The following is a 12848-nucleotide window of genomic DNA, read 5'->3' on the forward strand; positions in this document are numbered from 1 at the left end:
CCATGGCGAAATGGGTGGGGGGGGGGGGAATTAATCATGCACTCGAGTATAGTCCTTCGTACGAGGCAATAAGTTCCATCAAATTTAGGGGAAATATTTTCTTCAGCCGTTGTCTTTGACAACGGCTGAAGAAGATATTTCTAACGTGCTGGAACTTTGTCCAAAGAGAGGATCATTGTCCAAAGTGCTGGACAAAGGTGCTCTTCTCCCCAATGGTCGTCTTGCCGCTGCAACTCCCATTCATTGCCCTCCTGAATTTTCTGAATTTCATCCTACATTGCACGTCTTTCTGATTTACCATCCATTGATCTCGATTCCATTAATCCTTTTTTCGGATAGTTTTATATCTTTATGAAAATTCTATTTTTTTATGGCGGTTAAATCTTTTTTTTTTTTTTTTTTTTTTTTATAAAATCCATAGATTCCCTTGTTCGTTTCTCTTCCCTCTAATTAATCTTTACTCCTCCTGAGTTGCAAGCGTATTTTTTTAAATTGACTTTTTTTAAAAATGAAAAAAAAAAAAAAACCTTATGTTATTCGCTATTAATCAAGATTTTTGCTCTGATTATCCTATAATCACTTTTAGTGTTGAATTCATTAAACACTTCCGTATTTACTCTAAATAGCGCCGGTTGCGGCGCTTCTGTATGCTTGCTCTATAACTGTGGCATCAATGGTTAATTGCCTTCAGATATGTGATTCCTTGAGTAATAAACTCTGGGATTGTCTCTGGGTAACTTATAAACTGCCCTGCTAGGTGCTCGTATGTGCAAGTAAGCTTCTTGTACCAGTAGTTGTAGACGTTATCTGTTCCTGGGGTTCACCAGTTGTGAAACTTCCTGATCGACTATTGCACTTCTTTCCGAACCTTCTGTTTTCTCATCTCTTGTACGTCATTGGTTTTCTTCCGTTCTAGTTCTATCCGGGGGGCTCGGCTCTTATGACTGACTTCACTTCTATATGTTGCTCTAGAACTCTTGATAGTTTTTCCTGTCTTGTCCGATACTCTGTAGAAGGCTCTTTGGCTTTCATTGAAGATTCGGTTGTTTATTTTCCTCCGGGAGCTCTCAGTGGATCGGCGTAGTCTCTTGCTGAGTGCGAGGACGTTCTACTTCAGTGTGGCTAAGTATTCTTCTATTCTCTGATTTTACGTCTCGTGTTTGCTGTGGACGTTGTATCTCTTGAGGATGCTCTTCAATTTTCCAATCAATTTCTTACTCCTATTAACTCCATTGTTACTGGGTCAATTGACCTATCTTGACTCTTAATTCTTCTATCTTCTGCTGAAGCCTTCTTTTCCAAGCTGGGGGTTCCTTCTTTTTTCGGTTCTTCTGCTGCTGGTCTCTCGTTTCTCTTCCATTAATCCTGGTGACTGCTATGGCAGCACAATATACTGCTGTGTGGATGGCCTCCAGTGTTGCGCTGTTGTTATCGAGGTAATGCGGTATTATTTGCCGATTGAGGTGGTCTGTGACTCTCCACAAGGGTCTGTTGGGCCCCTGCTTCAGTATCACGCAGGTCTTTGTGGGTCTATTCCTTCAAATTCTGTTAGGGCGGTCTTCTACTCGTCTTCTATTCTGGGTATCATGATCTCGTCGCTTTCCACATCAGCTGGTCTAGGTTATATTTTTTCTTGCTCTTCCTCCTCTGATTTATGTTGTTCATATTCTTTGTAGTTGATCGCTATTATTATGTTAGTTTCGTTTCTCAAACATTTATCCGTTCTTTCTTTCTTTCTTTTTTTTTCAAGACTTCCCAAGACTAGTCTTGGGAAGTTGTGAATTTAAGATATAAGACTTAAGTTTAGTGGGAAAGAATTGAATTAATGTTCTCCCACACAAATAACACAGAATGAATTGTGTTATTTTTATGGGAGAACCTCACTGAGGAACATCAACTATGAAAAGATTCTCCTCTGAATTGAGCTGCTGATGATGAACAGTTCTCAATTAATTCAAATTTGAAAGCACCTCCAGCTTGTAACATTAAGGAAATTCTGCTTTGGAATTGAACTAAATCTTAAGAAGTCGTCGAAGTAATATTTAGTATTTAACTAGGAGCACTCCAGCTGTCCCTAGGTATTCTTAATTTCTACAGTTATCCCTCTGCAACGGGCTGCAAATGTTGTATTTAAGGACAACTTTCTTAAAAGGAGAGATAAATCATGTGGGATATCCGCTGGGTTTAGTTTCCTTAGCTGCTTTAATTTACTTAAAACCTCTCCAGATAGAAAAGGAAGTTAATCGCAGTCAAAACTGTCTCTAATTTATCAAGTTTTACGTCTAATGAGTGATGCTCGCTACCACAGTTGACCCCCCTGGTAACAGTTTTAGAGATAAAATTGGTTCTTTCTCTACTTCAACTTCTTCATGTTCGTTCATTCATTCCCAGTGGAAAAATTGTGTTTTGTTTGTTGAATGTCTTAATGGTGAAAATACTATTTCGCCCTTGGAGTGTATACTCTTCCATCCCTGTCGTTGAAAAGGGTTAGATTACGATAGGATTTCAATTGGTCCGATATTAACGAAATTTTGGAGGCTTGCCAAATCCTTCTAAAAATGCGAGTGGGTGGACGGACGAAGATGGACAGAGAAAGAATGAGTACTGGATTTCTGTTGCGCTGATCTCAATGAAATTTTGAATCGCCCGCCATTTATTTCCTAAAAGGTCGAAATATGAAATTTCATGAAAATCCAGCTGGTAAAAGAAATAAGGATTTCTGTTGGTCCAATTTTGGAATGGCTTGGCAAATATTTTTATAAGGTCCAAATATAAAATTGCATAAAATCCATCTGATAGGAACCGAACGTGTGCATGTGACTGTTTGGTTGTCATACTATACTATTAGTATGTACAGTTGACGTTCGGCTCTTCGCAGATGGATTTTATGCAATTTCATATTTTGGACCTTATAAAAATAAGGTCCAAAATATGAAGGACCTTATAAAAATAAGGTCCTTCTTGCCATTGAAATTTCTTTTACAGTATCCACGCATTTTCATAATTCTATTCTAGCGTTGTAGCATCAGAAAACTCTGAAATGTGGGTGTCTGCGAAATAACCACAAAGTAACGTGAAAAACGCCACTTACTTGGGATAATAACGAAGCCAACTCTTACACAAATTAGCCTGTTTGTAAGTCAGGATATCGCCAAATTACATACTGAAAGTTTTATTAACCTCTAAGATTTTGAGCGGTATAATAAAAACAACTTCGAGAGCTATTGCGATCCAGATATGCTTAATTTCTGTCTGCTGCGTGCGCGCCTTCGAGATCTTCGACCTGCGTTAGACCACACAGGTTTTCTTCTCCTTCTTCAACTCCCTCTTAACTCCGAAGTAAGTGTATATGTGTCGAGAAGGGGTTGAAGAAGAGGGGGGGTGGACGGGGATTTGATGTGAATAAAAAACTTCCTATTCACATCAACTTTCTTTCGCCGAATTCTAAAGACGACCGGCCTTCAGTAACTTTTCCTTTCAGCATTATTTCCGGAATGAAAAGCAGCTTTTGTTGTGCACAAAGCCTTTGGGATTCGTTGCTAAACGCAGACAGTTTATAGAAGTCCAGAAATATATGATCTCCGTTACGTCGGTGACTGTTTTTTGTAAAAAGTGGACAACTGTTTATTTGATAAATCAATTCTCCAAATAATACTCGACCTTCAGATCTGAAGCTTTCTGTAAGTTCTTTGTACGTCGTTCCTCGTAATGTTTAGGAATGAAATAATTCCTTCAAAATCAAATAAAAGCGCAGAGAGTGAAATCAAACTCACTTCTTTAGGAATAATATTTTATATTAATAATAACTTTGCTTCCTTTCGCCTCATCAGATCCTCATCTTTCCTTGAATATTGTTTCAAACCCATTTACAACATTTAAGATGTCTGGGCACACGTGTTGGCCAATTGTCGATGACCATGTGGACCGCTACTGCATCAGACATATACAGACATAACTTTCAACTATATCTCTAATAAAGCAACACCTTATAAATACCATCAACAGACTTTCCAATAAACCTACCATTGGTCCTGACTGCATTCCTCTATTCATAGTCAAAGTGTGCAGTACCTACATTGTGGAGCCTCTTCTAACAATATTTAAGCAGGTATTAAATTCCGGGATAAGCCTGACCATATGGAACTAATACAGGGTTCAACCCAAATCCCAAAGAAGAAACCCCAAAGAGCCTAAGCACTTCAGACCTATCTCAGTGGGCTGCTCTCTATTAAAAGTATATATTGAAAGCACTCATCGACCAATGCTTCTCTACAGACCTAAACATCTTCATAATGTGATCCCCAAAAGATCTACATATACTAATTTACTGAACACCCTATTTAAAGTTCGAACAACTCTTAACAGTAAATCTCAGCTGGACGTCATCTTATTTGAAAAATCATGAACATTTTGGAAAAATGCTCTGGTATTATAGGAAGGTTTAAAAACCGCCAACCTCATCCTTATACTAAGACAACTAATCATCAGTCAAATCCTTCCGGCAGGAGTGCGATATAACGTGGAGAGTACGGCAGGGAGGTGTTCTGTCCAGTCTGTTGTTTGCTACTGCCCTTGAACCTTTCCTTGCAAGAACTCATTCGTCGATAAATGCACTATTGGGTCTGGCAAGGGTGTTATGTGTTCTTGTTTTCTTATATACCAGATTAGATTTGAAAATATGATTTAAAGTTTTAGTTATTATTCCTATGTACTTATTTAATTGTTTATTCAATATCTTTTTTCTTTTCACAGGACAGGTGGACAGGTATTTGAAAGTATTAACTTGTTCAATAACATTATTGTCGATGCCAATCTTGTTTCTTATTGTATCTCTTCCTTTAAGTGCCATCAATTTTGTCTTTGAAGTTGAAATTTCCATATCAAATGATTTTTCTCTTTTGTTTAATGAGAAGATGGCTTTCTGCAATGAGTTCTCATTTTCTTCTTTTAGAACCTGATCACTTTTGGTTTTTATAATAATTGAGCCAATCTTCTAACGGTATTGTGTTAATTTATATGTTTCCTTGAGGTTATTGTTCATTTGTCTTATTACTTTGTATACTCCAGTATGTGGCTTATTAATGTCTTTTTCTAAGTTGGTGACAAAATTAATCCATTGATCTGTGTGTCGTTTTCGTGTTTCTCTTTTGGCTATGGCTCTTCTACGTTTATATTCAACTTCATCTACTAGTTTTTTTTTTATGGTTATCTATTTTTTTGAATGCATTCCGTTTTTACTGAAGATGTTGCTGATGTCCGCATCCCATTGTCGCAACCCCTCTTCTTCGCCATCGCTTTTTGACACCCAGTGTTCCCTCTGCTGATTCTTTCAAAAATTTGCAAAGGTGACTTCAGTTTACTCCTGCGAGATAGTTTGTCTATTTGTTTTTGGTATTTATTCCGTATTTCTGGATCATTAAGGGGGCTTACTTTATAGAGACATTATTGAGACAGTTGCTCCTTTTTTATGCCTCATCCATGATGGAGGGAATCTCAAGATTGTCACAGCTAAAAAATGGTCTGATTCAATTTCATATCCTCTTAAAAACCCTAAAAGTCCATTTGCGAATCATAATTGAAACTCCTGCTCGTTCTTCTTTTCAAACTCCCCTGTAGACATGGATGTAGTTGTTGGTTTCTCTTGTTCCCTGGAGCTTCTTTTTTGTCTCTGTCAAAACAGCTATTTTAATTCTTTTGCATCGGAATATCATCAATTTGATTTTCCTTGTGAGTTATACTTCTCGAGTTCCAAGTAGCCAAGAATGTTTTTTTTCCTTTTTCCAGTCGTTGTCCTTAGCTGAACCAGGATCATTTCCATCCAAATCAGTCCTGAACGTGAAAATGATTTCCCCTCAGGGTTGCTTCTGTAAGTGCTGCATAACGTATTGTTTATTTTATTGGTTTAATATACGCTCCAAAATACTCCAAAGCAGCGTGGCTCGTCTTCCCCCTGTCTTCAAGACTCTCTGCTTAAGTTGTTCACATCATTATTACGAACTGACACATTTTGGAACGTACCAGTCTGGAAGGCAGCAGTGCGAAACAGACAACGAATGTCAATGACAACAGAATTAGACGAAAGTTCGTGTAGAAATTACGAAAAAGCATCGAAGAAAGTCTGTTGAAGAATGGCTTCGTGTTTTGCTTCGATGCGGAAGTTTTCTGCGCGTGCTCAAATGTCTCGCCAAGGATGTGTCCATTGTCTAGCGTCACTACCGCACATATAAAAAAGTTTCCGTCTGGTTGGAGGCTGCACGAAAGCTTAAAAAGCATTAGTGATGTCTTCATAACAGGCATTTCCACGTGTAATTGATATTATTAAAGCCTACCTTCTTTAACAGAAGATTTATGGCATCCGAATAGCTCTTTTTGAAACCTAGTTCCGTGAAATGAGCCCAGTGTCATAACAGATTCGGCTCATTTCAATGCCCCAAATTTATATAAAAATATAATATTTGAGGGGAACTTAACAGCGTTTTAAAAAAGCCCATAAGAGTTTCTCACATCATTGACAGGATTCGAACCTAGGACTTTTCCAGCCGGTGTATGGCAGACAATGGTTTTATCCACTGTGCTACCTTGCGGACTCGCGAACATGTTAAGAAATAACTTTTGGCCCAACAAACTGATTTTTCTACTGAGAGTAGTAGGGACCAGCAGTAAAGTGTCGCTGATCCATGGCACTGCCAAATTAACACTAAAATATATAAAAGTAAATTATTTTATGTATTCATTATTGATTTATATTTCTTTTATATTCATAAATGATGTTAAAAATAATTAAATATTAATTATGTACTCGTATTCCTAAGTGAACAGAATGACGCGGCATGCCACTCTCAAACTGACTCTCACATCTTAGATAAACTCGAAATAAACGATTAGGTAGATTATTTATTTTGGTGCATTACTAGTTGTAATAACCAGGGGCCGCTGCTACTGAGAAGCTTCTATCAAAAGCCTCTGGATAAAACTGGACTCTTTCTTTGTGAAAGGGGTAGATCCCCATGGCTTAGTTGGTAATCTGATAGATTGTAAATGTTGAAACTCTCATGCGCGTCAAATTTTATATGAACACTATTAATAAATCTAGACTCTTCACTCCGAATACTTGTAGTCTTCGTCTGTCAAAAAGAAAGTATGGTAGCCCCTACAAGAACTAACGAATCCAGACAGCCGATCTTTTAATAGAATGACTGTTGTTGTTAGGTGTGGCATGTTGCCAACCAAATAGCTTGTCATTTGGCTCAGAATGATGCAATAACCTCATTTCGCTCAAATTATAAAACTTTGATCAGATTAGTTACATAACATGGCTTATTAAGTTATATTACATAACCTATTTTAACTTGCTGATAGCATTATGTTATTGAAGGTTAGATTGTTTGGCCACAAGCCAGAGAAATGACTGGGTGAATTGTCAAATTTTCTGGTGTTTGGAGTCACAAATTCTTTCCTGTTGCTAGAATTGAATTCAGTTCGTTCTCTTCCATTTTCTTTCTCTTTTCTCTACTTTCGGCTTCTTTGAATAATGATGGTTCCTTCTATTTTCCTTTGCAATTTTGAATCGAAATAAAACAGTGCCTTCAGGATAACATAGACCTACATTTACGGTAAATTTGGTTTCAATTTGACTGTAAGTGCAAAGTTCTTGAAGGGGTTACGAGAATGTCATAAACTCGCTTTTTCCTTTCAGAAAGTAGGCTTACCTTTTCTTTAATACAAATTACTGCTTTTATGACTAACAAAAATAAACGAAATGTAAGTGATCAAATTAAATTTCGCTTTGAAACATCATAATTCTGACTTTAATCAACGATATATTTACAGTCAGACATTCCAAGAAGGTATATTCGTTTAAATAACTTTCAACGGATAGTATCGCGTTTAAAATTCCCTTATGATAGCTGCGGTTGAGTTCCTTAAGGAATTTTTCGGATCATGCGTCTCAAGGTAATACGCTGCCCTCTCATGGCACCCGCATGTGATCCCACGTAATACTCTTTTAAGAGGAAGTTTGATCCCTTCAAGTATTGGCACTGTTATGAACATTAAGGAAATTTAATTCAGAAAACTTGTATCACGGACGCGTGTTCTGCAAAGTTCGCAAGAATTTCTTGTTCTAAGGTCATGCGTGTCAACAAACAACGTACTGAAGACAAGTGGGATCTTTGAGGCCCATGGGCAGCGAACCATGAATATACAAAGGGCAACGGACCCACAATGCTGTCCTATGAATGACTTAATTGAAGCCTTCAAGACGCATTGCATTCCGCCTGACCACAAATAGTAACGGTCAAAGACCGCCTTAGATGGTCGTCAGCTTGGACTATATGGAAAATATGGATTGGGAGGGGGGGTTGTCATTTCTTAAATGCGATGTTAAAAGTCCTATTGTGTACGCATATGGGAAGAAATAAGATATTTTACGACTGGGGACATTTCAGTTAATCTCTGTAACTGTTTCCATAAATAGATAATTCGTTTTTTATTGTCGTATAAAAAAAAGCAATCCCAACAAATACAGGAGTAATTTAAAGATAAAAGGTCGATAGTAACTGATATTAATAACCTAAAACCACAATATTGCAGGATATGACAGATACCTAATTAATAAACGTTGTTTTTTTTAATAATTTCTAAATAGATACAGAGCTTACAAGAACAAAATCGTACGTAATATACACATAAAATTATAAAATGACTTATTAAAATTTGAAATGAAGGTTGATATCGGAAATTAAATTTTAAAAAATATATAAAAATTTATAAGAAAAAAACTAAATGAAAAAAAAATCCAAAATAAAGAAATCCAGGTGTTCTTTGTCTGCCAAAGGTGTTCTTACTAGGTCGTTTATATCTGGTATTTGATTTACTTGTTACAACATTGTACATAAATGGTTCTTTCCCGGTCTTTGCACGTCATATTAATAACAGGACATGGATCATTTGAATGCGAAGCTCTTACTGTTTAATCTCATTTTTACAGATTCTTGGTTAGGCGGTGGCACCGAGCACTGGCAACAAATCTTAACTATGTCTGATCATTTTGATCCTGGAAATGAACATGATTTAATTGCAAATAAGGAAACTTTAGAAATCTTCGAAGAATTTCCAAAAAAATCTTTAACAGAGGGCGCAAACTAAATGGTTTCCCTACAGTCAGGATATCTGCCATATGACTCAATGCAATCGCTTATGATATATTTTTGTTCTACTTCGTATAGAACCTGTCATCGTTCACTACATATGTGTTTCTCTTCTTCATGTGATTCTGGCATCAACCCAACTGAGTCTTCTGTTTTGTCCAATTTCGTCCTGACCAAGTCCACTTTAACTTTTATTACCCAACAACGGTCCAAATGGCCAAATCGAAACTTGTTATCTTATTTCCTTGGAAATTCACTGGCTTTATGGTAGCCCCTTTAGGGAGAAGCCATTAAATATCTATATGTCACTATATACTGGGAATTTATCAGTCTTTATTAGTCAGATTTCACATTTACATTTCGGAAAAGTCCCATAGGTTAACATGAGGCTAGTTTTGGGCTACTTTTAAAGAAATTTAAAGTGGCTATAACTCTCTTAATTTTGGAGTTCAGCATCTTACTTTAGAGGGAAAGAATCTACTTGAAATTACTCATTTTGTAAATAATTTTGTGGGGCCCCTGTCTGTTAGGGGCTGAGACCCGTAAACCAACCTTGAAGAATTCTTCAACTCTTATGCAGATTTTATCCCGGGTGGGGTAAAGTGTCTGTATAGACATATTGTTAAACTGTTGAAATTAATTAGTTGTTGTCTTCTAAATTATTTTTTGTCTAATAAACATAACGTCAGAAGAAGACCGAGATATTACTTGGTCACAGGAATTTGAAGCATATTCATCTTCTTATTATCATCTTCATTTGTTAGGAGACACTTGTTTTGCAACAAAACAAGTGTCTCCTAACAAAGAATCTTTTCAGACACCAGTAAAGCATAAAGGTAAAAGGAAATCAAAGACCCTTAAAACTGTTACAAAAGGAGAAAAAGACAATTAAACTTGATAAAACAAAATTGGATAAAAATGACTTTGAATGATGAAGAAGATAAGAACCGCCAGTCTCTCGTTAAAGAAGTTCGAGCTAGCACAGCCGAGAACAGTGAGGGCTATGCAGTTCTTGATTCCTCAAGTGGTACAGGGGATGAAATAGTTAAAATTGTATAATTAAGCATATAAACATTAAACATATAAAATTGTATATATTTTATTTGTAAGTATTGTGTGTATATATATAACTGTGTGTACAAATAAATGGAAATGAAATGGATTGTTACCATATCTCACTTCTCTTTGAAGCGTTCCCGACTGTCCTTTATTTCATTTTAAAGGTATATTTCAACATTCGATTATTTTATTTTTTTCTTTCCTTTTCCAGTTGTTATATTTTATTTATTTTTATTGTATTTATTTACTTTTTATTTTATTATTATATTTTACTTTCTTTCTTTATTTATTTTATTTTATTTTATTTTTTGTTGGTAGCACTGGTTTGGGTTCCCAGTGTTACGAATCTGTTGGCACCCACTTGAATTGATTTTTCCTCCAGTGTATGCAGGATTCTTGCCTTGTCACTTTCTTTTGACAGTATGCATATTGTTCTGGTCCGCGTCCTTGTGGCTTATACGAGTACTAGGGAGCAGTATTCCTAGTGATCAATGCTTCCTAGAAGCTAAGTGCCCGGAAACAACAAGACAAACTTCACAAGCATAACACCATACCTTTTTGGCATTTTTAGGGCTTCCTCAACTCCGCCGTTCAACTTCCTCAACTCCGTTAGTTCAACTCCGCCACTGTATTCACAGTAGCGGAATTGAACTAACGTTTAGGTTCCGTCCTATATAAGACACAACACATGTCCACTCCCCCACTGGAGTGACAGACAAGACACCACAAACCAGAAAATGGATAACTCTCAAAGCACTGTGACAAAGAGGTATAGAACAGATACCAACACACAAGTAGTATAATCCTACTTGGTTGTGCATTCTACGGAAGATTAGGAAAAATGTCTCCATTCCTGATCCAGAATTTCTCCGAAGGATTAATAGGAACACCAAAAGCAATACAGCGTCTCTGATGTGTGGACATCTTAGTAGAAACTGCAAGTTCCAACTACTCGGAAAAGTTACTGCAAACAATGAAATTTGGAGGAATACCGGAAGTGGAAACACCTAGAATACGTTAAGCAGCTCAAGAGGGTTCATCTCCCAGCTGGAGTTTATACATAGATCAGAGGAAGAAATAAGTGAAGAACTTAAAAATCAAGGAGTGACAAATGTCAAGATAATCTCAGTAAGGTGAGAAGGTAAAATTGTACCAACTAAGAACTTAATTCTCACTTTCAATATACCCAAGATCTCCAAGGATGATCAAAGCAGTGTGATTGTCAAGTCAGGGTAAAAATGTAAAGGTAAACTGCAGCCATTATCAATCCACTGCAGGATGGAAGCCTCCTCAACAATTCATGTTGAGGGAAATGGACCATAATCTGCCACGCTGGTCCAGTTGGCAGATCGACCGTATTTAACAGTCAGGGGCTTGAACCCCGGTCTAATCAAGGGGCGTGTGCTACTGCACTCCCGCTCCTGACCACCTGGGCCTTCGTAGCCAGTAACATAACAGTAATTATTAACGCTCCCACACCAAATTGCCCAAAGCTTAGATGAGAGCACCCAGCCTATGCTGGAATGCGTGATAAATGATAACAAAAAAAAAAAAAAAACTATACGACAAAGAACAACGTAACATACCAGGAAGCAAGGAAATTATATTTGGTTACTATTCTCCAATAGTAGCCTTCCAGTTATTCTTACTCTGATTAGAAGCTTTCTCCACTGGCATCCTTCACTTTGAAAATCATTCAGAATGAACCAATGGATAAAGCACCGAAACACTTCACAGAAATTGGACTACATGCGACAGAAAAAAGAAGCCATTCGTCCCGTCTTCCGCCAAACCAGAAATCCTAATGAAATGAAGACTGCTCAGAGAACAGGCTACCACAGAACATGGCATGCAACCGCTTTCGTACCCGTATATATCCTAACACAGAAAATCTGATCCAATACAAACAAGTTGAGCAATAGATAGATGCACCCGCAGACAACAAATAAACAAAAAATCCTCGATTAAATTTGCCTCTTCGGTAACCAGAATAATCAATTTACAAACAGAATGAAGTAAAATTATTAAAATGAGTGTTGAATAGAGGAGAGACATTTGCCTATATTTGCATGTGACTCGTATCCCCGGGAATTTGTGATTCATAAGAAAAATACTGAAAAAATTAAACTAAACGTTGCATCCAAAGGAGATGAACCATAGAGTCAACCTTTCACAATATATGAACACTAGCACAGACAAAACCATCTGATACTGGACCAGATGAGGTACCTTACAACATGCTCAAACACCTAAATAGCAAAGAATTAGAAAACTTCCTTGTCCTGTAAAAAGTGGCAATGTGCGGCAGCCCTCGCTTTTCCAAAACCCCGGAAAGTTATGCATAGTCCAAAGAAACTATCGACCAATTGCACTCCCCAGCTTAGGCACATCCTGCAGCTCCTGTGCCGTTAAACGCCTATGCCAGCAACAGAACCAATCACCAGCTGCATAAAGAAATATTGAAAAAATGCTTAAGAAGATACTAGTACGATACTTAGTGAAAAACTGGTTTAATAGCCCTCGCAGTCAGTTGGTAGAATCGTGGTCCTCCCCACACCGGGTGGGAAAGAGCTGAGTTCGAATCCCGTCGATGATATGAGGAATTTTTATGGACATTTTTTCACAATCTGACTGAGTTGG

The sequence above is a fragment of the Mastigoproctus giganteus genome, chromosome 11 (assembly GCF_048544385.1).
Source record: "Mastigoproctus giganteus isolate SK-2022 chromosome 11, ASM4854438v1, whole genome shotgun sequence".
In the NCBI taxonomy this organism is placed as follows: Eukaryota; Metazoa; Arthropoda; class Arachnida; order Uropygi; family Thelyphonidae; genus Mastigoproctus; species Mastigoproctus giganteus.